Here is a 26,128-nt window from a genome sequence, read left to right on the forward strand (position 1 = left end):
GCCTTCTGGTCCCGCTCTCCGGGAAGCCCCGCCTTCCTAATGGCGTGCGGTCCCTTCGTTTTTTTTATACTGGCTGTCCATATTTGTGTAAAACGAGAGCACAGAACCCTCGGTTACTTGCCTGCCAGTCTGGGTAGTCAGTGTGCACCGCGGCCCGGAGCCGGGTAGACACTGTCTCTCATACCGCCATCACGCACCGGGGACCCGCTAACCGGGTTGTGGTCCCTCTTCGGCATCTGTTAAGGGGTGGCGGCATGCTGCCGGTGTGGGCTCACCCTCTGGGAGTGTGAGAACATCACCTCAGGAGCTCAGTGTCCTGTCAGCTGGGATGACGAACCATTAACTCTAAGGAAGTTGGTTCGGTCCCCCCTTAAGTCCCACAACGCAGGCAGTCTGGTTGCCAACCAGTGTGCCTGAAAATAACAAACTAAAACTAATTTCTGAAGAAAACTCTCTGGAGAGCAACAGAATGCGTCCGGCTCCTTGGGCACATTTTCTAAACGGAGCCTGCTAGAAGGGTCATAGAGGGGAGGAGCCAGCACACACTATTAGTTTCTTAAAGTGCCAGGCTCCAGTGAACCCAATCTTTACCCCATGGTAATCTAGAATTTCCCAGTATCCACTAGGACGTAAGAGAAAACTAATCCATGTTCTCATTATCTCCTGCATTGATTATTGCAATAGTCTTGTCTTACCAAAAAGTGACTCTCACCCTACAATCCATTCTGAATGCAGCTGCGAGGCTAATCTTCCTTGCTAGACATACATCGGCTGCAGATCCACTCTGTCAGTCCCTCCATTATTTACCTGTATTCTACCATGTACAATATAAAATACTTTTACTCACACACAAAGCTATTAATCTAATTACACCAATGTATATCTCTTTGCTTATCTCAAAATATCTCCCAACCCGACCTCTCCGCTCTTCATACGATCTACGTATTTCATCCACACTCATTATTCACTCCCATTCACGACTGCAGGACTTTCTTCGGGCTGCACCCACTCTGTGGAATGCCCTACGACGCACAATAAGACTCTCCGCTAGTCTCCAAACCTTCAATCGTTCCCTGAAACCTCAGCTCTTCAGGCTAGCTCATTATATTCCAGAACCACTCACTCAACCTTTCCAAGTTTTCCTATCCAATTACATCCCCACACATATTTTCTCTTTCTTCACTTTCCCATCCTCCTGACCCCAGACCAACATCACTGTGTGACCATACCACACAGCCGGGTGGTAGTCATGTGACCGCCGGTCGGCTGACCGACAGTCACATGACCTCCTCCATGAGCCCGACGGCTCACTATCCCGATGGTCGGCATGCCGACCAACAGGGACTATTTCCACTCGTGGGTGTCCACGACACCCATAGAGTGGGAATAGAACCCGTGGCGACCGCAGGGTCGCCACCGAGCCAACAGCGTGGCGAGCGCAGCGAGCCCGCAAGGGGCTTGCTGCACTCACCCCTCCCCGCCGGGATCCCGGCGTCGGTATGCTGCCGGGATCCCGGCGTCGGTAAGGTACTACACCCCACACAGCCCACCAAGAACCTTTGCAATCTGGTGGACAATTATGCAATAGATAGCACCTATCCTTGTGTATCAATACCTATTTCCCTATAGATTATAAGCTTGTGAGCAGGGCCTCTATGACTGTTTGTTATTACCCGATTTTGTTTAATCATTGTTGTTTCCAATTTCCAACTGAATATGCTGCGCTTAAGAAACTTAAATAAATATACAGCTCTCTCCCCTACAAATCATCAACCATCTATGACCAATGGTAACTACTTTTATCTTCGATGAGGGAGAACCAGATGGTTTCCCACCATCGTTTTTACAGCGCAACAGAGTATTTCTCTTTTCCAAGGTGTTGGGACACAGAGCCTAGCCCCTCCCCCAAGCTCTGATTGTCCCGCAGCTTGTGGTACACTAAGGCAGATTTGATAATCGCTGGGTGAAACCATCAATGGTTCATCATTGGTACCACTGATGGATAACCCACCGACAGTCATCTCTACCTGGTAGCCGAAGGAGAATGTGGTTGGAGCAGTTTGAATTCAAGGCAGCGCTATAAATATACAGACAATGCCCAATGGGCGCTGGACGGGACTTGTTTACTAAACCTCGGCATACACTACAACAATGTGTACCCAGCCAAACTGATACATTTACATGATACAGGGGACGATGGCATGACGATGCCAGTATGCCATTGTACATGTGGTATGCGGTTAGCATACCGCTCGTCGGGATCCCGGCTGTCCCAATACCGACGCCGGGATCCCGGCCGAGGCACCATACCACCACCGGTATACCAGCGAGGTAGACGATTCTCCCTCTATCGGTGTCCACGACACCCATAGAGGGAGAATAGAACCTGTGGCGAGCATGGCACAGAGCCCGGATCGTGGCGAGCCCACAAGGGGCTGCGTTGCCCTTGCACCCTGCCAGCATTCTGCAGCCCGGGATGCCGGTGTCGCTATACTGACATTCGGGATCCCGTGCGGCGGTAAAACATACCAAACACGTACATGTGATCTTCTGGTTGGCCAGCAGCAGTGCCAACCAGAAGATATCGCATGCAAACACAGGCACACACAAATCAGGCATACACACTTAACAGTCTGGCCGATATGTCATTCTGATTTGGCCAGAAATCAGTCCAAAATCGTTCTAGTGTACCCCCCCTATTAAAAATTTACTAATAATCGCAATGATGTTTATAAAATCCAACTCAACATCACGATTGTTGCTAAACAGACCCCTGTTAGCGCTTATTTAATGTCTTCTGTTTCTAATACTGTATCCTCCTGTCATCTATCTGTATTCATGTGCCGGCCATTATTATGTGTAACCCGCAGTGTCTCCCCAGTCCGCTGCTGGCAGTGGGAGCTGTGAGCCGCGGAGGTGCGCGGCCACCGGGACACAGCACGCCCCATGCCGGCTGCCCAGTGCCAGCTGTCTCACTCTCACACGGAAATGGCGGCAGCAGGGGAGCAGCGCAAACACCACGGCCTTGCACCAAGTCGAGTCTACGCATGCGTGTGACGTCACGTAGACGTCCGCGATCTACCAGCGAGAGATCGGCCAATCGGTGGGCGCCGATAGAGCAGGCCGGAGCGGCCCCATTGGTGGGATCCGGGGACCAGTCATCGTCCGATCCAGCCTAGGTAAGTGAGCGGACCGGCGCTGCGTTGTTGTGGCCCCGTTTCCGTTTCCCCGGCCGCTTCCCCCCCCCCCCCCCCCACTCCAACCCCAATGTGTCTGGGTGGGCCTGTGTGCAGTCTGGGCTGGCCGAGACCCCCCCGCGGCTACGCCCCGCAGACCTGCCATAGACTCCATGGCATCTCTGTTGTTATAGTATGTTCTTATGACCCAGTTCTATCAGGCTGCAGCATTGCTGGGCTATAGGAAGCTGTATTGTCCTCCAGGGTGCTTGAGGGTATAGGTGCTGCCCTCGCTCTGGGGTAATGCCAATTGGTGTTGATACCTGGGACTCTCTAGTTGGTATTATTAGAATGTAATGTATCCAATAAATATCTATCATTGTGTATTGGAGACCCTGGTTATCAGGGTCACTGGGAAAAGTAAATGGTCTAAGGGACACTTTAAACTTAGAATATATGCATTTTTGGTGATATTATATTGTGTATATGTATAGCACTTTATGGATGCAGTAAAGAGCCCATACATTTTTAAAAGGCAAAGGAATATATATTGCAAAATAACCGATGGTTGGGGACAGGTTCCTTTGCTGTCAGGAACCGTTGATGTAGAGACCGTGGGCTGACATGTACTCATTATTATGGATGTAGAGGCTTGATACTGAATTTTGCTAACTTTTGGAATAACAAATTGCTTACATACAGTATGGGCAGTTACTGTAGCATGACATTCTCTTGCAATATTATTGCTGGAGCTGCCATGTCTCATGCCATGTTACATTCCTGTACTTCTTACTGTAAGTGCGATTTCTGTGTAGTAGAGATGACAGAAGCGTTACCAGTACTAAGCAGTAAGTCGGGGAGTTGTTTCTCTATCCTAATATATTCTCTGCTGCTATTCTTAATTTGTGGTTAATTCATATGTACATATATTACCCAGCTTTGCAGGCAGAACCTCAGCACACATCAGTCACTGGCTTGTTAGTGGTTATTCCAGAGCTCCCTGCTCACATACAAGGGCTTCCCTGTGTCTCACATTACATCAACTGTCAACAGAGGTCCCTGTTTTATTTAGGATGCACTCCCTGTGCTACTATTCAATATTAAACATAAAGACTAGCCACACATCTGTTTACGCAAAACAGGTTGTGCCATCCACCACTGCAAAGCTTGCTATGGTCATTACATTTTCCCTTTTACAGGGTCAATAGTATAAAATTGAGACACTACCGGAGTTGGTAAAAATAGACGTTTTTACATTATGAACCCCATCAAGTGATTACTTTCCTTATCTAAACTGGATGAGTTTAGTAAATGGCCACGTCTTTAGACGTTTACTGTGCATACAGCACTTTTTTAATTTAAGTTACAGTGCAGTGGAAATAAATAAGTGTATGGAAAGGAAGCTGGGTACACAGATCCAAGGAGATTGCAGTCTAATATGCAATAATTTTCTCAACTTTCTAGAATAAAATGTGTTTGAGATAAACCATTCTATATTGAAATTTTTTTTTTTTATTTGTGCAGAAAACATCTGCGGTTAGTGGGGATGCGGTTATGTGACGCCGGTCACTATACCAACGCCGGAATCCCGCCCCGGCGGAAAGCCCGATAGTCGGCATGCCGACTGGCAGGAACTATTCCCACTCGACACCCATAGAGTGGGAATAGAACATGTGGTGAGCCCGCCCCATTGGCAACCTAAACACCGGCATCCCGGCGTCAGTATGGTGGCCAGCAGTATCCCACCTGCCGGTCACCCATACCCAACCCGATTGGTGTGATTTATAGGTAGCATAGGCAAATGCTGAGGGGGGGGGGGGGGATTGGTTGCCTGGAAACCTCCCTCTGGGCTCAAATTATGACTGTAATAGTATATGATTACTAGACCTCCTGCCACAATATGCAGTTAAGGGACAGAGCAGAGCTGCTGCACATGCCCTGTGATAGCAGCTTCTTTTGCCAAGGGGTGTGATAGGTAATCTCAGTGTTTGGGATGCCCTCCCCTGCCCCCTACCGTAACCCTTTCTCGTCTGGGGTGGTGGCTAGGGCAAAGACTCGGGTTGGGGGTTGCAGCTACTGCTAACCCCACCCTGTAGTGCCTAACCATAACCCCTTCCCTGGCCCTTACCCTCACCACAGTACTTACCTTTGGGATGCCAGTGTCTTTCACCTGACCTCCATCATCTACAGTACACCACCGGGATGCTGCCCGCATCCCCTACTAAGTTTGCTGTGTGTTTGTGGTTCTGAGTGTAAGGTAATGCACTGTGGTAACGAGAACAAAAGTAACACCTACCTACTAAATGGGGTAAAATTAGGGGATTCTGTACTGGAAAAGGACTTAGGTGTCCTCATAGATAGCAAACTAAGCAGTAGTACCCAAAGTAGGACTGCAGCAAAGAAGGCTGATAAGATATTAGCATGCATAAAACGGGGAATTGATGCTAGGGACGAGAGTATTATACTCCCGTTATATAAATCACTTGGGAGGCCACTCCTTGAATACTGTGTACAATTCTGGGCACCTTACTACAAAAAGGATATCCTGGAGCTAGAAAAGGTTCAAAGGCGGGTGACCAAACTAATTAAGGGTATGGAGACCCTGGAATACGAGGAAAGGCTTGCAAGACTAGGCATGTTTACACTGGAAAAGAGGAGATTAAGAGGGGACATGATCAACATTTACAAATATATAAGGGGACAATATACAGATCTTGCGCAGGACCTGTTGGTTAGATCAACACAGAGAACTCGTGGACACTCGCTCAGGTTAGAGGAGAGGAGATTCCGCACAATACGGCGTAAAGGCTTTTTTACGGTAAGGACGATACGTGTTTGGAATTCCCTGCCTGAGGGAGTTGTAATGGCCGACTCAGTCAACACCTTTCAGAATGGGTTAGATAAATTCCTAATGGATAAGGATATCCAGGGTTACGGGGCATAGTCACGCACTATGGTTATTATAAAAAAAAAGGGTTAAAACGTAACGGCAGTCATCAACTTCAGTCAAAATTTTATACAAAATAATCGTGCATAGGAGACCACAAATAGGTTGAACTCGATGGACAATTGTCTTTTTTCAACCTTCGATACTATGTTACTATGAGTCCTCACTCAGTGCACTGTACCAGAGAGTAGCTGCCAGAGAGTAGAGACAGATGCCTTACCATGAACTGGGAGAATGTGTGCTTAGAAAGTGCAGTTCTGTTTTCTACTGGTTCTACTAGGTTTGTGTATTTATTATAGAATGTGTAACCTTTTCCTGACCACTTATGTTATTTATATTAGTTAAACATGTTTTATAAAGCCCATACTGTATAACCATCTGTAGTATTAATTATTAATAATACTGTATTTCATACACTGTAAAAAAAATGACCAGTGTGTGTATATATATATATATATATATATATATATATATATAGATAGATTTAGTATGTTTTACCGGCGGGCGGTATGCCGGCTGTCAATATCCTGACAGCACCATCCCACTCATCACAGCGGGGGCAGTGCTAAGAGTCCCCGTGCGGGCATGAGTGAGAATAGCCCTCACGCTCTAAGGCAGACTTCCTCCATTTCAAACTTATGCTCTCATCCTTCAGTGCTGCCCTTCCTCTTTCTAAACAGTCATACTTCAAGAACCTCATCTCCTCCCAGTCTTCCAACCCCCGGCGCCTCTTTGCCACTCTCAACTCACTCCTCTGCCCACCTCCACCTCGTCTCCCTTCCTCACTCTCTGCTCTTGACTTTGCCACTTACTTCACATCCAAAATTGATGCCATACGTCAGGACATAACATCACACCAGACCATCAGTAACCAGCCTCCTCCCATCCCTTACCACCCCCCCCCCCTTCCCTCCCACCAACTCTGACATCTTTCTCCCATGCATCTGGAGAGGAAGTCATGGCATTCATTCAGTCCTGTCCTCTCACAACCTCCCCGCTTGACCCTATCTCATCCCGCCTCCTCCGCTACCTCTCTCCTTCTGCCTGTTCCCATCTTTCCCACCTTCTCAATCTCTCCCTCTCATCAGGCACTGCCCCCTCTGCCTTCAAGCATGCACTCATCTCTCCTATTCTTAAAAAACCTACCCTTGATCCAAACATTCTCTCCAACTACCGACCCATCTCTCTCCTCCCTTTTGCCTCCAAACACCTTGAGCGTATTGTCTACAACCGCCTTACTTCCTTTCTTTCCTCACACTCACTGCTTGACCCATTCCAGTCTGGCTTCCGTCCTCTCCACTCCACCGAAACTGCCCTTACAAAAGTATGCAATGACCTCCAATCTGCTAAATCTAAGGGACACTACTCTTTACTTATTCTACTTGATCTCTCTGCTGCTTGACACTGTGGACCATCCTCTCCTACTGCAAATCCTTCACTCCATTGGTCTGCGTGATACTGCCCTCTCTTGGCTGTCTTCCTACCTCTCTAACCGTTCATTCTCTGTCTCCTCTCATGACCCCACCTCCCCTCACTTCCACTAACTGTAGGTGTACCCCAAGGTTCTGTCCTTGGTCCTCTTCTCTTCTCTCTCTATACGTCCTCACTAGGTAAGCTCAGTAGTACTTTTGGTTTCCAATATAATCTCTATGCTGATGACACTCAAATCTATCTTTCCTTTCCAGACCTCTCCCCTGCTCTCCTCACTTGTATCTCCAACTGTCTCTCTGCTATCTCTTCCTGGATGTCCCAGCACTTTCTTAAACTTAACATATCTAAGACCGAGCTGATCATCTTCCCTCCCTCCCGCATAACCTCACCTCCTACAATCTCATTGTCTATTGATGGCACTACTATCTCCTCTAGCCCCCAAGTGCGCTGTCTTGGAGTAATCCTTGACTCCTCCCTCTCCTTCAAACCACACATTCAGCTCCTCTCACAAACTTGCCGTTTTCATCTAAAAAATATTTCCAGGATGCTACTAAGATTCTTATCCACTCACTGGTCATCTCCAGACTGGACTACTGTAATCTCCTCCTGACTGGCATTCCTGATAAATACCTCTCTCCACTCCAATCTATCCTCAATGCTGCTGCCCGGCTTATTTTCCTCACCAAACGCAATACGTCCACCTCTCCTCTCTTACAAGACCTCCACTGGCTCCTCTTCCCTTTCAGAATCCATTTCAAGCTTCTCACACTCACTTACAAAGCCCTCACCCACTCCTCTCCCATCTACATCTCTGACCTTTATCTCCCTTTACACTCCCACCCGTCCTCTTCGCTCTGCTAATGCACGCCGACGCTCCTGCCTACGGATTACTTCCTCCCACTCCTACCTCCAAGATTTTTCACGTGCTGCACCACTTCTGTGGAATTCCCTACCTCTCCCCCTCAGACTCTCCACCTCTCTACAAAACTTCAAACGGGCTCTCAAGACCCACTTCTTTACCAAACCCAGCCAAATCTCATACTAACCCTCTGTTCCACGCTCTCTTTGTACCCCATCTGTGTTACCCCTGTCTGTCTACCCCTTCCCTTTTAGAATGTAAGCTCTCACGAGCAGGGCCCTCTTCCCTCATGTGCTTATCCTTTTTCTTACTTTAATAATCTTCAACTGCACCAATTCCATCAGTCTTCTGCCACTTGATAATTATTCCAGTGTCATCTGCTAATGTAACTATGTTTATTTACCCTGTACTTGTCCTACATTGTCATCAACTGTAATACCCCTTTCACATCGCACAAATAACCCGGTACCGACACGGCATATTGTCGTGTCGAACCGGGTCAGTGTGCGATGTGAAAGCACACTGGGCGATTTAGCGGGTCGCCTGACCCGGTAAATCAACCCGGTAAAAAAGAAGGGTTTTACCCGGGTTGATTACCGGGTCAGGTGCGGTGTGAATGGAAGCCGTGTCGATGCGACACGGTTCCCATTCACAAGATAGGGAGAGGCGGCGCTGGAGATGAGCTCATCTCCCGACGCCGCCTCCACCCCCGCCCCTGCTGCTGCTGTGGCCTCCGTTGTCATGGCAACCGACCCGGTATATTGCCGGGTCGGGAAGCCTGCAACGGAGCGCAAATGCCGGATCCCACCCGGTAAGTACACGTTTGTCTTACCGGGTAGGACCCGGCATTTGCGGTGTGAATGCAGCATAAGTTGCTGTTTTCCTGTTTGTTTATGTACTCTGTAATTGGGCACTGCGGAACCCTTTTGGCGCCATATAAATAAAGGATAATAATAATAATGCGCTGTGATTCCGGCTGGTGGCATAGTCGGCTTCCGCCGCTGGGATCTCTACAACTGGCAAATTTTATATATATATATATATATATATATATGCAGTGGTGCAGCACTCCTAGGGGTAAATTTACTAAGATGGGAGTTCTATTTAAGATGGGATGTTGCCCATAGCAACCAATCAGATTCTACTTGTCAGAAGATAATATCCGGAATCTGATTGGTTGCTATGGGCAACATCCCATCTTAAATAAAACTCCCATATTAGTAAATTTACCCCCTAGCGTCTATGACAAATCACACTTGTAGGCATGAATACAGCAATGTTTCAGTGCCCTTTATTGGTGTGGCACTTTAGTCAAGTAGCCAAGTGCCACACCAATAAAGTGTACTGAAACGTTACTGTATTCATGTGTGATGTCATAGACGCTAGGGGCCTAATTCAGACCCGATCGCTGCTGTGCTTTTTCGCACAGCGAGCGTTCGGGTCTGTACTGCGCATGCACCGCAATGCGCCGGCGCGTCGTACAACTGCACTGGGCATCAGGGCATACCGACGGGATGCGCGTAAAAAGCGATCGCAAGGGGACTGGCAGGAAGAGGCCGTTCGTGGGTGGCAACTGAACGTTTTCAGGTAGTGTCTGGAGAAACGCAGGAGGGACCAGGCGTTTGAAGGGAGGGTTTCTGACGTCATCTCCGGCCTCGAACATCGCACTGGAAGAGTAATGCGATCGCACCCCTGCACACCGGATTCCCCCTCCCCATGTAGGCAGCGACTACCTGATCGCAGGGATGCAAAAAACGCACCCTAGCGATCAGGTCTGAATTAGGCCCTAGGAGTGCTGCACCACTGCATACATTTTGTGAATTTCCTTGTGTGGGCACCCGGCGCCGAACGGACTTAGTAAAGGGAGAGCCGGACACTACATGCAGAGTGGGAGATTGTGGGGGTTATTCAGAGTCTGTAGGCCGTCCAGCAGTGAGATGGCAATTGATTTGCGATCGCATCTCAGAATCGGAAATTAGAGGTAGACCTCCTGCATATGCAGCCAGGCTGCGCATGCAGGTGGTCTGGCGCCATGTGTCCTTTCACAGGAAACGCAGGTAACATCAGGCCGCTCCAAAAAATGGCCATGACACGCCTGCATTTGCTGCTCCACTCCCCCTCAACACTGCGTCGCCACCCCCGACAGCCCACCACCTGTCAATCACAATGTGATTGCATCCTTCCTGGATGCAATTGCATTGTTAAGGGTCACACACGTGTAATGTGGTCACGGGCCACGCATAGATGGGTAATAAGTGTCTGTCTGCGTTTTTAGCAAAACAGCAATCAGGCCTGAATACCCCCCTGTATTTGTAATCCCCTCTAGAAATTCTGCGTTTTCCCCTGGGTGGAGTTACCATAATATTCCATTAAACCAGGACGAGTATAAATTACTTAGGTTCTGTTGCTGGCTGACTTCAAACCTGCTTAATACCTGGGGCCTAATTCAGATCTGATTGCACCAGCAAATGATGTGCACTGCAGGAAGGGGGGGCAGATATAACATGTGCAGGGAGAGTTAGATTTGGGTTGGGTGTGTTCAATCTGAAATCTAAATTGCAGTGTAAAAATAAAGCGTCCAGTATTTACCCTGCACAGAAATAAAATAACCCACCCAAATCTAACTCTCTCTGCACATGTTATATCTGCCCCACCTGCAGTGCACATGGTTTTGCCCAACTGCTAACAAATTTGCTGCTGCGATCAGATCTGAAGTACCACCCTGGTTTTAAGCAACTAGAGTACCTGTGTAATCATTAGTGTCCCAACCTAAATGGATAGTAGGGTAAACCTAATAATAGGGAATAATTAAAGTGGTGTGTATGGCGCTTGGGATCCTGCCGGTCACCATAACGACGGATCCCGAGGTTTAGATTGGCGGGGGAGGGGGCGGGGGGTTGGTGAGCGCAACGAAGCATCTTGCAGGGGCCACTTGCGAGTGGAAATAGTCCCTGTTAGTTGACATGCCGACTGTTGGGCAGGCAATCGGTTGGAATCCCGGCGTCGGTTTAGTGACCGGCGGTTTCCTGACCGCCTTTCACGTAACTACATCCCGTATGGATATAGGGCCCAATTCAGACCTGATCGCAAAAGCAAAATCTTTCTCTGATGGCCAAAATCATGTTCACACTGCAGGTGGAGCAGATATAACATGTGCAGAGAGAGTTAGATTTGGGTGGGTTGTTTTGTTTCTGTGCAGGGTAAATACTGGCTGCTTAATTTTTACACTGCAATTTAGATTTCAGTCTGAACACACCCCACCCAATTCTAAAGGGGCCTACATACTGGGCGATATCTTGAAAGATATGAGCAATATTGTTCATAAATTGATGATAAATCGTTCATATCTTTCAGCGTGGCTACATCAACGATGAATGATGCGCGTGCCCGCAATCGTTCATCGTTGAACAATCATCGTTGATACATGCCAGTCAGTTTGGAAGATATATATGTATGTACTCTCATATCGTCCAAATTGACCATCGATATCGTCCAGTGTGTAGTAAAAAATTGACCCTTGATAATATCGATGGTCGAAAACATCGCCCAGTGTGTACGCCCCTAAACTCTCTCTGCACATGTTACATCTTCCCCACCTGCACTGCACATGGTTTTGCCTATTCGAGAAAAGTTTGCTGTTGCGATCAGGTCTGAATTAGGCCCTAGTTTGCACTCCACTGCAACTAATGCATGTTAACCAATAGGTTTCCTAGTTAAGTGTCCAGAATCTATGGGTTACTCTGCGCGGTTAGCCCCAGAGGGAGGGTGCACTTAGCATAGATTTTTCTGTAAATATAGGAAAAATTATGAAAGCGCATGAAAAATTGAAAGAATTTAATTTAATTCACACATGAATAAAAACATATAAACAGTATAATATGCTGCTATATACTTTCCGTGGAGAAGTGGAGCACAAATATAGAGTATCCGGAATATTAAAACTTAGTAATAGTCCATGCCAGTTATCCAGTATAGTGTTAGCCAGTCACAGATGGAAATGCAGAGTTAATGACACAGTGTGGCTAGAAATGACACTGTAGCAATGTTCCCCTCATATATGTAGATAGAATGTTCACCACTGTAGGGGTTCTTTTCCTGAAACTCCCAATCGCAGATCAGCGGTGTCATAGGATTTATGCTGCTGTTATCCACAACAGTGATGGAAAGGTGGGTGAGTGGTGGAATACCTCTGTAAAGCAGCTGTGCAGCCGATTATCAGGGCTGGGCTCACCAGCGCAGTGTAGCACTCACCAGCTGAGTGGTAGATAGAAAAGGCTGTGTGAGGTGATGCTGATGGCTGCTGGAGGATAGTGTAAGTAAAAACTGGAATGTAATATGTAAACCTTACTCGCTGGTGTGAATAAAGCTATCGTAGCACAAGGTTAATTAAATGACAAGCAAGCCCATTTGTAAGATAATATATGTGTAATAGAGTGCAGGTATGTAGTAAGTGATGGCAAATCTAAAATCTGCTTAGAATGATCTCTTGTAAATGAAGTATTTGACTAGTAGGGGTGTTTTGCACATCTGCATTGTTAGTAATCCCCAGAGTCTGTGTGTTTATGCGATATATAATATAGCTGCAATAATGGATGTGTTGATAATTAAAATTAGCATAGTAACCTAATACCTGGGGGAGAGCTTGTAATATAGCATGCCCAGTATTTTAATTGCTCAACCTCACTTTTGAGATCACATTCTGTTATGCTGTCAACTATTCTATCTTCTGCCATAAATCCTCTCCCCTGCTCAACTCTGAAGCAGAGCAATTAACACACGGGGCATGTTGCATTGCAGGATAGGTCCCCGGTCAATGGAAGTGTTCGAGGTGCTCTATAATAAATACATGAAAATTGATCCCCTTTCCTCCTTCTTAACTTTATGACTGTTCCTGAGTTTATCTATTGCTGTCACACCCCACCCAAATCTAAATCTCCTGCACATTACTTCTGCCCCACCTACAGTGCAACATGGTTTTGCCCAGGTGTGTGTGTGTGTGTGTGTGGGGGGGGGGGGGGGGGGGGGGGTTTCCAAATCAGAATCCGGCCCATAGTTCAGCAGGCAGAGCCTGTATAATTGTCTGCAGGCTTCCTAGGATACATAATCATTTTTAGGGTTTAGCTGTTCCTGCACTCCTGCCGGTGATTGTGTCAATTGCAGACAGAACACAGCACTGGCTGTAATATATTGCAACAGCTGGTTTTCCAGTAGAGCAGTTGCCCTTCCTACTGACTGTCATGAAACTGTCAGACAATGCTGCAGCAGTCAGAGGCATCTATAGTCCGTCTCTTACAGGCATCATCCCAGCTTGAACACGTGGTAGTGCCCAGCCAAGCATTCATTACAACTTCGGGACTTTATTGCAAGTGCTACCTTCGTTTATTTAGTGCAGATTGTTGGAGTTGTGCACTGGAATGTTTTTGTTAGGTTACATCAATCCTAATGACATAAAATATTTTACAATTCGGGGTGTTTGTCCTATATCTGCTGTTCCTTGGACAGTGTGTGTTGGTCTTTTTAAGATTAATCTCCATAATATTAAGTAATTGTTAAATTGATTATGTAAACATATAGGGGATTCACACCCTTTGCCCAGTCGATTTGCACCCCTGTTCTCCCAAAGGTGCTCGCCTACCCTATGGGGTAGCGAACACTTTGGGGCTGATTCAGTTGTTAATAACGAGGCCGCCAATAGAGGGCGCCCAATGACAGCAATTCAATTGATGTGCCGTTCGGAGCCCAGCAGAGGACACATTTCTTCTCGCAGCCTCCTGAGGTGCGTTAAAAAATGTGTGGAAACTCGGCGCTTGCCTAATGCTGGCAGTTTAGAGGGTTTAGGCGGCTAAACCTGATGTGTTTGGGCGCGACATGTGCAATGTGCCAAACTCAATTTAATTGTGACAGTTATTTGGGTGTCTTAAAACTTCTACAGGATTTTTGAACGTCTAAAACAATTGAATCAGCCCATTGGCCGAGATCCCACCACTGTGCTATTGATGCTATTTATATTTTTTTCTTTTTTTCACGTAACTACCATGGGAGTAAATCCCAGTCGTTTTTGCACAGCTGTAATACTAAAGAGTATAACGTTTTTTTCAACGTTGTCATGCTCCCATTTCCACCAGCTGCTTCTTCATGCAGCACCATCTGCTCCCCTTCGCTTCCTCGCTCTCTGTCCACAGATTGTCCTTTATGATCCAATAAGAAACGGTAATTATACATGATTCTTACCTTGTTGGTGCAAGTTCACAAGTAATTATGATATTGGGGGTCATTCCGACCTGTTTGCACGCTGCGGTTCATCGCTGCGGTGCGAACGGTTCGGTTCTGCGCATGTGCGGCGGACGCAAAGCGCAGGCGCGTCATTGCTCAGCGACGGGAGATGCTGGGCAATGACGCTGGGAACAAAGAAAGCGGTTGCAGCGGGGACCGCAAGAAGATTGACAGGCGGGAGGCGGATCGGGGCGTCTACTCACCGTTTTACGGGTGTGGAGATCTGAACGCAGGCGTGTCGAGGCGTTTGGAGGGCGGATGTCTGACGTTAATTCCGGGACCTTCATCGCTGGATTCATCGCACAGGGTAAGTAACTGCAGGGCTAGTCTGCTTTTCCTTAAAACATTTTTAGCATAGCAGGGCTGCACAAGCGATCGCAGCCTAGCAATGCTAAAATACACTCCCCCATAGGCGTCATCTAGTTGATCGCACAAGCAGCAAAAAGTTGCTACGTGCGATCAACTCGGAATGACCCACATTGTGTCCTAGTAGAGTACATTTTTAATATTTAATCCTAAATTCAAAGTAAATGAACAAAAAGGTTTTTTCTCTAACGTCCTAGTGGATGCTGGGGACTCCGTAAGGACCATGGGGAATAGACGGGCTCCGCAGGAGACAGGGCACTTTAAGAAAGAATTAGGAATACTGGTGTGCACTGGCTCCTCCCTCTATGTCCCTCCTCCAGACCTCAGTTAGAATCTGTGCCCGGACAGAGCTTGGTGCACTTTAGTGAGCTCTCCTGAGCTTGCTAATAAGAAAGTATTTTATTAGGATTTTTTATTTTCAGAGAGATCTGCTGGCTGTTTGGATATGTGTAAGTGCTAAGGTGAATTTATTGCACAAAAGATTAGAGAACAGACAGGAAATCTACCCATGTCTGTCCCTATGGCGCAGAGACCTTCAGAGTCTCACAATGCTCACTATCCAAAATAATAGACACTGATATCGACACGGAGTTTGACTCCTGTGTCGACTATGATAATGCAAAGTTACAGCCAAAAGGGCAGAAAAGTATTCAATATATGATTATTGTAATAAAGATGATTTGCATATCACTGATGACTCATCTGTCCCTGACACAAGGGTACACATGTTTAAGGGGAAGAAAGCTGAGGTAAATTTCCCTCCTCTCATGAGGAAAAAGAGCGGGAATCTCCAGACAAGAGACTGCAGCTTCCCACAAAGAATTCTCAGGCAGTATCCTTTCCCCACTAGGGCCAGGATGTGATGGGAATCTTCCCCTAGGGTGTCACGTTTGCCCAAAAGGTAGCCCTAGCTATTCTCAGGGATCCTGCAGATAGCGTGCAGATTTTGGTACACTACTCAGACCGGCGATTATGTCGGCATGGGTTTATAGCGCGGTGGCGGCGTGGACAGGTACCTTATCAGCAGAAATTGAGACCCTAGTATGTATATATATTTATATATTAAAGATGCTGTCTTAAGAGATATATATCATAAAACATGCCCAAAGAGACATGAGTATACTGGGTCCTAGGCCGAGGTGCGTCCTTTCTTGCCAGAGGCGGGGGCAGAGGAAACCAGCTGCACAACACAGCTAGTTCCCAGGAACAGAAGTCCTCCCCGGCCTCTACGAAAATCCACTGCATGTCGCTGGGGCTCCACAGGCGGAGTTAGGCCCGGTGGGGGCACGCTTTCGTAAGTTCAGCCACAAGTGGGTTCACTCCCTGTTAGATCCCTGGGCAATAGATATTGTGTCTCAGGGATACAAGCTGGACTTTGAGAAGATGCCTCCTCACTGACGGCCCTGCCAGCTCCCCCCCCCCCCCCCCCCCTGAGAGGGAAACGGGGTTAACTGCAATGTATCTTCAACAGGTGGTGGTCAAGGTTCCCCTCCTTCAACAAGGAGGGGGTTATTATTCGACCATGTTGTGGTCCTGGACTTGGTATCCAGAGCTGCAAGAAATGCTCGCTGAGGACCCATGGCCTCTGCCTCTAAGGCTGGATCTGTTGCAGCAGGGACCTTGTCTGTTCCAAGACTTACCGCAGCTGCGTTTGACGGCATGGCGGTTGAATGCCAGATCCTAGTAGAAAAAGAGATTCCGGATGAGGTTATTCCTACGCTAATAAAGGCTAGGAAAGACGTGACGGCTAAACATTATCACCGTATACGGCGAAAATATGTTGCTTGGTGTGAGGCCAGGAAGGCCCCTACAGAGTAATTCCAGCTGGGCCGTTTCCTTCACTTCCTACAGTCGGGAGTGACTTTGGGCCTAAAATTGGGGTCCATTAAGGTCCAGATTTCGGCCCTATCCATTTTCTTTCAAAAAGAACTAGCTTCTCTACCTGAAGTTCAGACGTCTGTAAAGGGAGTGCTGCATATTCAGCCCCCGTTTGTGCCTCCAGTGGCACCTTGGGATCTTTACGTGGTGTTGAGTTTCCTGAAATCACACTGGTTTGAGCCGCTTAAAACCGTGGAGTTAAAATATCTCACGTGGAAGGTGGTCATGCTTTTAGCCTTGGCTTCGGCTAGGCGTATGTCTGAATTGGCGGCTTTGTCACATAAAAGCCCCTATTTGGTTTTCCATGTGGACAGGGCAGAATTGCGGACTCGTCCGCAATTTCTGCCAAATGTGGTGTCATCTTTTCATATGAACCAACCTATTGTGGTGCCTGTGGCTACTCGTGACTTGGAGGAATCCGAGTTACTGGATGTAGTCAGGGCTTTTAAGGTTCATGTAGCCAGAACGGCTAGAGTCAGGAAAACTGAGTCGCTGTTTATCCTGTATGCATCCAACAAGCTGGGTGCTCCTGCTTCAAAGCAAACTATTGCTCGCTGGATCTGTAATACGATCCAGCAGGCTCATTCTGCGGCTGGATTGCCGCTTCCAAAATCAGTAAAAGCCCACTCCACAAGGAAGGTGGGCTCTTCTTGGGCGGCTGCCCGAGGGGTCTCGGCATTACAGCTTTGCCGAGCGGCTACTTGGTCAGGTTCAAACACCTTTGCAAAGTTCTACAAGTTTGATACCCTGGCTGAGGAGGACCTTGTGTTTGCTCATTCGGTGCTGCAGAGTCATCCGCACTCTCCCGCCCCTTTTGGGAGCTTTGGTATAATCCCCATGGTCCTTACGGAGTCCCCAGCATCCACTAGGACGTTAGAGAAAATAAGATTTTACTTACCGGTAAATCTATTTCTCGTAGTCCGTAGTGGATGCTGGGCGCCCGTCCCAAGTGCGGACTTCTTCTGCAATACTTGTATAGAGTTATTGCTTAAATAAGGGTTATGTTATGGTTGCATCAGGTGTGTCTGATGCTCTGTTGTTGTTCATACTGTTAACTGGGTAAGTTTATCACGAGTTATACGGTGTGATTGGTGTGGCTGGTATGAGTCTTACCCTGGATTCCAAAATCCTTTCCTTGTACCGTCAGCTCTTCCGGGCACAGTTTCCTTAACTGAGGTCTGGAGGAGGGACATAGAGGGAGGAGCCAGTGCACACCAGTATTCCTAATTCTTTCTTAAAGTGCCCTGTCTCCTGCCGAGCCCGTCTATTCCCCATGGTCCTTACGGAGTCCTCAGCATCCACTACGGACTACGAGAAATAGATTTAAGGCCCGTACACACTGGCCGATACATCGCGGGACCGTCGGCCAGTGTGTACGGGCGATACGTCTGTGAACTCCATCGTTCACAGACGTATCGCGTCGGCCGCGCAGCACAGCCGACAGCCAATATATCTAACGATATATTGGCCCGTCGCTGTGTGTGTACGGGGCGGTCGTCCAACCGCCCGTACACATGCTGCTGCGGCCGGCGGTGATTGACAGGTGAACTGGGCGGGCGGGAGCGCCCGCCCGCCCAGTTCATGACGTCAGTCCCCCGACGGATCGGGCAGTGTGTATGCACAGCACACTGCCCGATCCGTACTTAGATATATCTGCAGATCAATTGATCTGCAGATATATCTAATAGTGTGTACCCACCTTTACCGGTAAGTAAAATCTTATTATTTTTGCCTTTTGTTTATTTAAAATCCATCTTAAAGAAACAAACCCAATATGATTTTATTAAATACAAGCAACGCAGGTGTAGGTCTTATAGGTGTAGCCCTTGCATCTTCATATTCAGTGCTTTCTTGCTGATATAATAATGTTTAATTTGATATATGACACATATGATCTATGTGTGATGGAGTCTCTGAATCTGTACACGAAGTTCTATAAATGTAGCAGCTTTTTTCCAATACAAGTATTATTGTGCTCTGTATACAGACTCAGTCACTCACAATATACAAGTCTCATATAAAATTAATCAGCACAGTCTCTGTTTTCCATTGTTTGGGAGGGAGGGAATCCCGAGACCACATGTTGGAATCCCGTCGGTCACAATACAGACGCTAGAATCCCGACAGGCGGTGAAATACTGCTGCCAGAATACCGGCGCCAGAATACCGGCTTTTCTCCTTCTGTGGGTGTCCACGACACCCATACCTGTGGCAAGTGCAGCAATCCACAGTGCCCGCAGCGTGTAAACGTTGTAGGTATGCGTGTCGCTTATATTTGCTGTCAGCATAATCATTGTTGGATGCTAGTTGCAGAGTAGTGTAAACTGCTTCTTCATCTTTTAAGTAGGATATAGATTCTGTTTCATCTTCCTCCACTTTTATCTTTAATCAGTACACATAAACACAACTTCTCTTTATTGTCTAGATATGTGATAGCTGTGATGTACAATATATGGTATGAATCTTGTGTTATCTGTAGCTTATTTTCTCTGACGTCCTAGTGGATGCTGGGTACTCCGTAAGGACCATGGGGAATAGACGGGCTCCGCAGGAGACTGGGCACTCTTTAAAGAAAGATTAGGTACTACATCTGGTGTGCACTGGCTCCTCCCTCTATGCCCCTCCTCCAGACCTCAGTTAGAATCTGTGCCCGGCCAGAGCTGGATGCACTTAGTGGGCTCTCCTGAGTTCACTATAAAGAAAGTATTTGTTAGGTTTTTTATTTTCAGTGAGATCTGCTGGCAACAGACTCACTGCTACGTGGGACTTAGGGGAGAGAAGCAAACCTACCTGCTTGCAGCTAGCTTCTGCTTCTAAGGCTACTGGACACCATTAGCTCCAGAGGGATCGAACACAGGGCCCGACCTCGATCGTCCGTTCCCGGAGCCGCGCCGCCGTCCCCCTTGCAGAGCCAGAAGACGGAAGATTCCGGGAGAAAATCGGCGGCTGAAGACTCCGGTCTTCAATAAGGTAGCGCACAGCACTGCAGCTGTGCGCCATTGTTCCCACAGCACACCACACGCTCCGGTCACTGGTGGGTGCAGGGCGCTTGGGGGGGGGGGGGCTGCAATTAGTATACCTTCTTGGCAAAAAGCACATAATACAGTTTTAAACTGTATCTGTGCCCAATCCCCCACCATCATTTTTATTAAAAAAGCGGGAGAAGCACGCCGCTGAAGGGGCGGGGCTATCTTCCTCAGCACAGCCAGCGCCATTTTTTCTTCACAGCTCCGCTGGAAGGACGCTCCCCAGGCTCTCCCCTGCAGTATACACTACGGAAAGGGTAAAAAAGAGAGGAGGGGAACATAAATTTAGGCGCAGAATTGTGATAATAAGCAGCTATTGGGGGAAAAATTCACTTAGTATAGTGTAAATCCCTCTGTTATATAGCGCTCTGGTGTGTGCTGGCATACTCTCTCTCTGTCTCCCCAAAGGACTTTGTGGGGTCCTGTCCTCAGTCAGAGCATTCCCTGTGTGTGTGTGCGGTGTGTCGGTACGGCTGTGTCGACATGTTTGATGAGGACGCTTACGTGGAGGCGGAGCAGGAGCCGTTAGTTGTGATGTCGCCCCCTGCTGGGCCGACACCAGAGTGGATGGATATGTGGAAGGTATTAACCGACAGTGTCAACTCCTTGCATAAAAGGTTCGATGACGTAACAGCTTTGAAACAGCCGGCGTCTCAGCCCGCGCCTGCCCAAAATGTCTCAGAGGCCATCAGGGGCTCAAAAACGCCCGCTACCTCAGATGGCAGACACAGATGTCGACACGGAGTCTGACTCCAGTGTCGACGAGGATGAGACAAATGTACAATCCACAAGGGCCATCCGATGCATGATTACGGCAATGAAAAATGTGTTGCACATTTCTGACATTAACCCGGTTACCACAAAAAAGGGTATTATGTTTGGGGAGAAAAAGCAGCCAGTAACTTTTCCCCCATCTGATGAGTTAAATGGATTGTGTGAAGAAGCGTGGTGTTCCCCGGATAAGAAATTACTGATTTCTAAGCGGTTACTAATGGCGTACCCTTTCCCGCCAACGGATAGGTTACGCTGGGAGACATCCCCTAGGGTGGACAAGGCGCTCACACGCTTATCAAAAAAGGTGGCACTGCCGTCTCAGGATACGGCCGCCTTAAAGGAGCCTGCAGATAGAAAGCAGGAGGCTATCCTGAAGTCTGTGTATACACACTCAGGTACTATACTGCGACCTGCTATTGCATCGGCATGGATGTGTAGTGCTGCAGCAGCATGGTCTGATTCCCTGTCAGATAACATTGATTCCCTTGACAGGGATACTATTTTGCTAACTATAGAGCATATTAAAGACGTAGTCTTATATATGAGGGATGCACAGAGGGACATTTGCCGGCTGGCATCTAGAATTAATGCAATGTCCATTTCTGCCAGGAAAGTATGACTCGGCAGTGGACAGGTGATGCTGATTCTAAAAGGCACATGGAAGTTTTGCCTTATAAGGGTGAGGAATTATTTGGGGACGGTCTCTCGGACCTCGTGTCCACAGCAACAGCTGGGAAGTCGACTTTTTTACCCCAGGTTCCCTCACAGCCTAAGAAAGCACCATATTATCAAGTACAGTCCTTTCGGCCCCAGAAAGGCAAGCGGGTCAGAGGCGCGTCCTTTCTGCCCAGAGGCAGGGGTAGAGGGAAAAAGCTGCACCAGACAGCCAGTTCCCAGGAACAAAAATCCTCCGCATGACGCTGGGGCTCCACAGGTGGAGCCAGGTGCGGTGGGGGCCGTCTCCGGAACTTCAGCGACCAGTGGGTTCGCTCACAGGTCGATCTCTGGGTTCTACAAGTGGTATCTCAGGGATACAAGCTGGAGTTCGAGACGTCTCCCCCTCGCCGTTACCTCAAATCAGCCTTGCCAGCCACTCCCAAGGAAAGGGAGGTAGTACTGGCGGCAATTCACAAGCTGTACCTCCAGCAGGTGATAATCAAAGTTCCCCTCCTTCAACAGGGACGGGATTACTATTCCACAATGTTTGTGGTACCGAAACCAGACGGTTCGGTGATACCCATTCTAAATTTGAAATCCTTGAACACTTATATAAGGAAGTTCAAGTTCAAAATGGAATCACTCAGGGCGGTTATTGCAAGCCTGGAAGAGGGGGATTTTATGGTATCACTGGACATCAAGGATGCTTACCTACATGTCCCCATTTACCCACCTCACCAGGAGTACCTCCGATTTGTGGTACAGGACTGCCATTACCAATTCCAGACGTTGCCGTTTGGTCTGTCCACGGCACCGAGGGTATTTACCAAGGTAATGGCCGAAATGATGATACTCCTTCGAAGGAAGGGAGTTATAATTATCCCATACTTGGACGATCTCCTTATAAAGGCGAGGTCCATGGAGCAGTTGTTGGTCGGAGTAGCACTATCTCAGGAAGTGCTACAACAGCATGGCTGGATTCTGAATATCCCAAAGTCGCAGCTGGTTCCTACGACGCGTCTGCTGTTCTTGGGTATGATTCTGGACACAGAACAGAAGAAGGTGTTTCTCCCGGAGGAGAAGGCTAAGGAGTTGTCATCTCTGGTCAGAGACCTCCTGAAACCAAAACAGGTGTCGGTGCATCACTGCACGCGAGTCCTGGGAAAGATGGTAGCTTCTTACGAAGCAATTCCCTTCGGCAGGTTCCATGCAAGGGTCTTTCAGTGGGATCTGTTAGACAAGTGGTCCGGATCGCATCTTCAGATGCATCGGTTGATCACCCTGTCCCCAAGGGCCAGGGTGTCTCTGCTGTGGTGGCTGCAGAGTGCTCATCTTCTCGAGGGCCGCAGATTTGGCATTCAGGACTGGGTCCTGGTGACCACAGATGCAAGCCTTCGAGGTTGGGGGGCAGTCACTCAGGGAAGAAACTTCCAAGGACAATGGTCGAGTCAGGAGACTTCCCTACACATAAATATTCTGGAACTAAGGGCCATTTACAATGCCCTAAGTCAAGCAAAACCCCTGCTTCAAAACCAGCCGGTGCTGATTCAGTCAGACAACATCACGGCGGTCGCCCATGTAAACCGACAGGGCGGCACAAGAAGCAGGATGGCGATGGCAGAAGCCACAAGGATTCTCCGATGGGCGGAAAATCACGTGATAGCACTGTCAGCAGTGTTCATTCCGGGAGTGGACAACTGGGAAGCAGACTTCCTCAGCAGGCACGACCTCCACCCGGGAGAGTGGGGACTTCATCCAGAAGTCTTCCAGCTGATTGTAAATCGTTGGGAAAGGCCACTGGTGGACATGATGGCGTCCCGCCTCAACAAAAAGCTAAAAAGATATTGCGCCAGGTCAAGGGACCCTCAAGGTACTGAGGAGAATAAGAAAGAGAGGAGTAAGAACTATACTCATCGTTCCGGATTGGCCAAGAAGAACTTGGTACCCGGAACTACAAGAAATGATCTCAGAGGACCCTTGGCCTCTGCCGCTTCGACAGGACCTGCTACAGCAGGGGCCCTGTCTGTTCCAAGACTTACCGCGGCTGCGTTTGACGACATGGCGGTTGAACGCCGGATCCTGATGGAAAAGGGCATTCCGGTTGAAGTCATTCCTACGCTGATAAAAGCTAGGAAGGATGTGACAGCAAAACATTATCACCGCATATGGCGAAAATATGTTGCTTGGTGTGAGGCTATGAAGGCCCCAACAGAGGAATTTCAGCTGGGTCGATTTCTGCACTTCCTACAGTCAGGAGTGACTATGGGCCTAAAATTGGGATCCATAAAAGTCCAGATTTCGGCCCTGTCTATTTTCTTTCAAAAAGAACTGGCTTCACTGCCTGAAGTTCAGACGTTTGTTAAGGGAGTGCTGCATATTCAGCCCCCTTTTGTGCCTCCAGTGGCACCGTGGGATCTCAACATAGTGTTGGATTTTCTAAAATCACATTGGTTTGAGCCACTTCAGACCGTGGAGTTGAAGTATCTCACGTGGAAAGTGGTCATGCTTTTGGCCTTGGCTTCGGCTAGGCGTGTGTCAGAATTGGCGGCTTTGTCATGAAAAAGCCCTTATCTGATCTTCCATATGGACAGGGCAGAATTGAGGACTCGTCCCCAATTTCTCCCTAAGGTGGTATCAGCGTTTCATTTGAACCAACCTATTGTGGTGCCTGCGGCTACTCGGGACTTGGAGGATTCCAAGTTGCTGGACGTAGTCCGGGCCCTGAAAATCTATGTTTCCAGGACGGCTAGAGTCAGAAAAACTGACTCGCTGTTTATCCTGCATGCACCCAACAAGCTGGGTGCTCCTGCTTCTAAGCAGACTATTGCTCGCTGGATCTGTAGCACGATTCAACTTGCACATTCTGCGGCTGGACTGCCGCATCCTAAATCGGTAAAAGCCCATTCCACGAGGAAGGTGGGCTCTTCTTGGGCGGCTGCCCGAGGGGTCTCGGCTTTACAACTTTGCCGAGCTGCTACCTGGTCGGGATCAAACACGTTTGCAAAATTCTACAAGTTTGATACCCTGGCTGAGGAGGACCTTGAGTTGCTCATTCGGTGCTGCAGAGTCATCCGCACTCTCCCGCCCGTTTGGGAGCTTTGGTATAATCCCCATGGTCCTTAAGGAGTACCCAGCATCCACTAGGACGTCAGAGAAAATAAGAATTTACTCACCGGTAATTCTATTTCTCGTAGTCCGTAGTGGATGCTGGGAGCCCGTCCCAAGTGCTGACTTCTGCAATACTTGTATATAGTTATTGCTTAACTATAGGGTTATTGTTCTGAGCCATCTGTTGAATGAGGCTCTGTTTTTGTTCATACTGTTAACTGGGTATAGTTATCACAAGTTGTACGGTGTGATTGGTGTGACTGGTATGAGTCTTACCCTGGATTCCAAATCCTTTCCTAGTAATGTCAGCTCTTCCGGGCACAGTTTCCCTAACTGAGGTCTGGAGGAGGGGCAAAGAGGGAGGAGCCAGTGCACACCAGATGTAGTACCTAATCTTTCTTTAAAGAGTGCCCAGTCTCCTGCGGAGCCCGTCTATTCCCCATGGTCCTTATCGAGTACCCAGCATCCACTACGGACTACGAGAAATAGAATTACCGGTGAGTAAATTCTTATTATTTTATACTGCGTTGTATCCCCATAACCCAGACACCTCTGGTGGACACCAATGTAGTTGTGTATTCTAATGAGAGAATTGTACAGATTCCACTGTGGCAATTGCATGCATCTAGTGTACAAACCTACAATGTGTCGGGGCTAGGCCAGTGGCTGCGCATTCCTCATTATATTAAATAGTGATTATACAATTCACCACGTGTCACACCTAGACTGCATTCTGCTAGTTTGGAAGCAAGGATCAGTATTTGCATTGCTGTAATACTCACATGCTTCACCGACATCGTTTCTTTGTTTTTTTTTGTTTTCTCTGACGTCCTAGTGGATGCTGGGACTCCGTCAGGACCATGGGGATTAGCGGCTCCGCAGGAGACAGGGCACAAAAATAAAAGCTTTAGGACTAGGTGGTGTGCACTGGCTCCTCCCCCTATGACCCTCCTCCAAGCCTCAGTTAGGTTTTTGTGCCCGTCCGAGCAGGGTGCAATCTAGGTGGCTCTCCTAAAGAGCTGCTTAGAAAAAGTTATTAGGTTTTTATTTTTATTTTCAGTGAGTCCTGCTGGCAACAGGCTCACTGCAACGAGGGACTTAGGGGAGAAGAAGTGAACTCACCTGCGTGCAGGATGGATTGGCTTCTTAGGCTACTGGACACCATTAGCTCCAGAGGGATCGAACACAGGCCCAGCCATGGAGTCCGGTCCCGGAGCCGCGCCGCCGACCCCCTTGCAGATGCCGAAGAGTGAAGAGGTCCAGAAACCAGCGGCAGAAGACTTTTCAGTCTTCATGAGGTAGCGCACAGCACTGCAGCTGTGCGCCATTGTTGTCAGCACACTTCACACCAGCGGTCACTGAGGGTGCAGGGCGCTGGGGGGGGGCGCCCTGGGCAGCAATGATAATACCTTGTTCTGGCTAAAAATACATCACATATAGCCCCTGGGGCTATATGGATGTATTTAACCCCTGCCAGGTCTCACAAACACCGGGAGAAGAGCCCGCCGAAATAGGGGGCGGGGCCTATCTCCTCAGCACACAGCGCCATTTTCCTGCACAGCTCCGCTGCGAGGAAGGCTCCCAGGACTCTCCCCTGCACTGCACTACAGAAACAGGGTAAAAAAACAGAGAG

At 48.2% G+C, this 26,128-nt stretch overlaps 1 protein-coding gene across 1 annotated transcript in view; it reads left to right on the top strand.

Annotated features, from left to right (window-relative positions):
- Nucleotides 1–3,001: 3,001 nt before the first annotated feature.
- Nucleotides 3,002–26,128, top strand: part of ZMYND11 (zinc finger MYND-type containing 11) — a 282,804-nt gene continuing 259,677 nt past the window's right edge. The window contains exon 1 of the mRNA XM_063921925.1: nt 3,002–3,179. The gene's annotated coding sequence lies outside the window, so the exon portion shown is untranslated. The remainder of the gene's footprint in view (nt 3,180–26,128) is intronic.

Source organism: Pseudophryne corroboree, chromosome 5, assembly GCF_028390025.1.
Source record: "Pseudophryne corroboree isolate aPseCor3 chromosome 5, aPseCor3.hap2, whole genome shotgun sequence".
NCBI lineage: Eukaryota > Metazoa > Chordata > Amphibia > Anura > Myobatrachidae > Pseudophryne > Pseudophryne corroboree.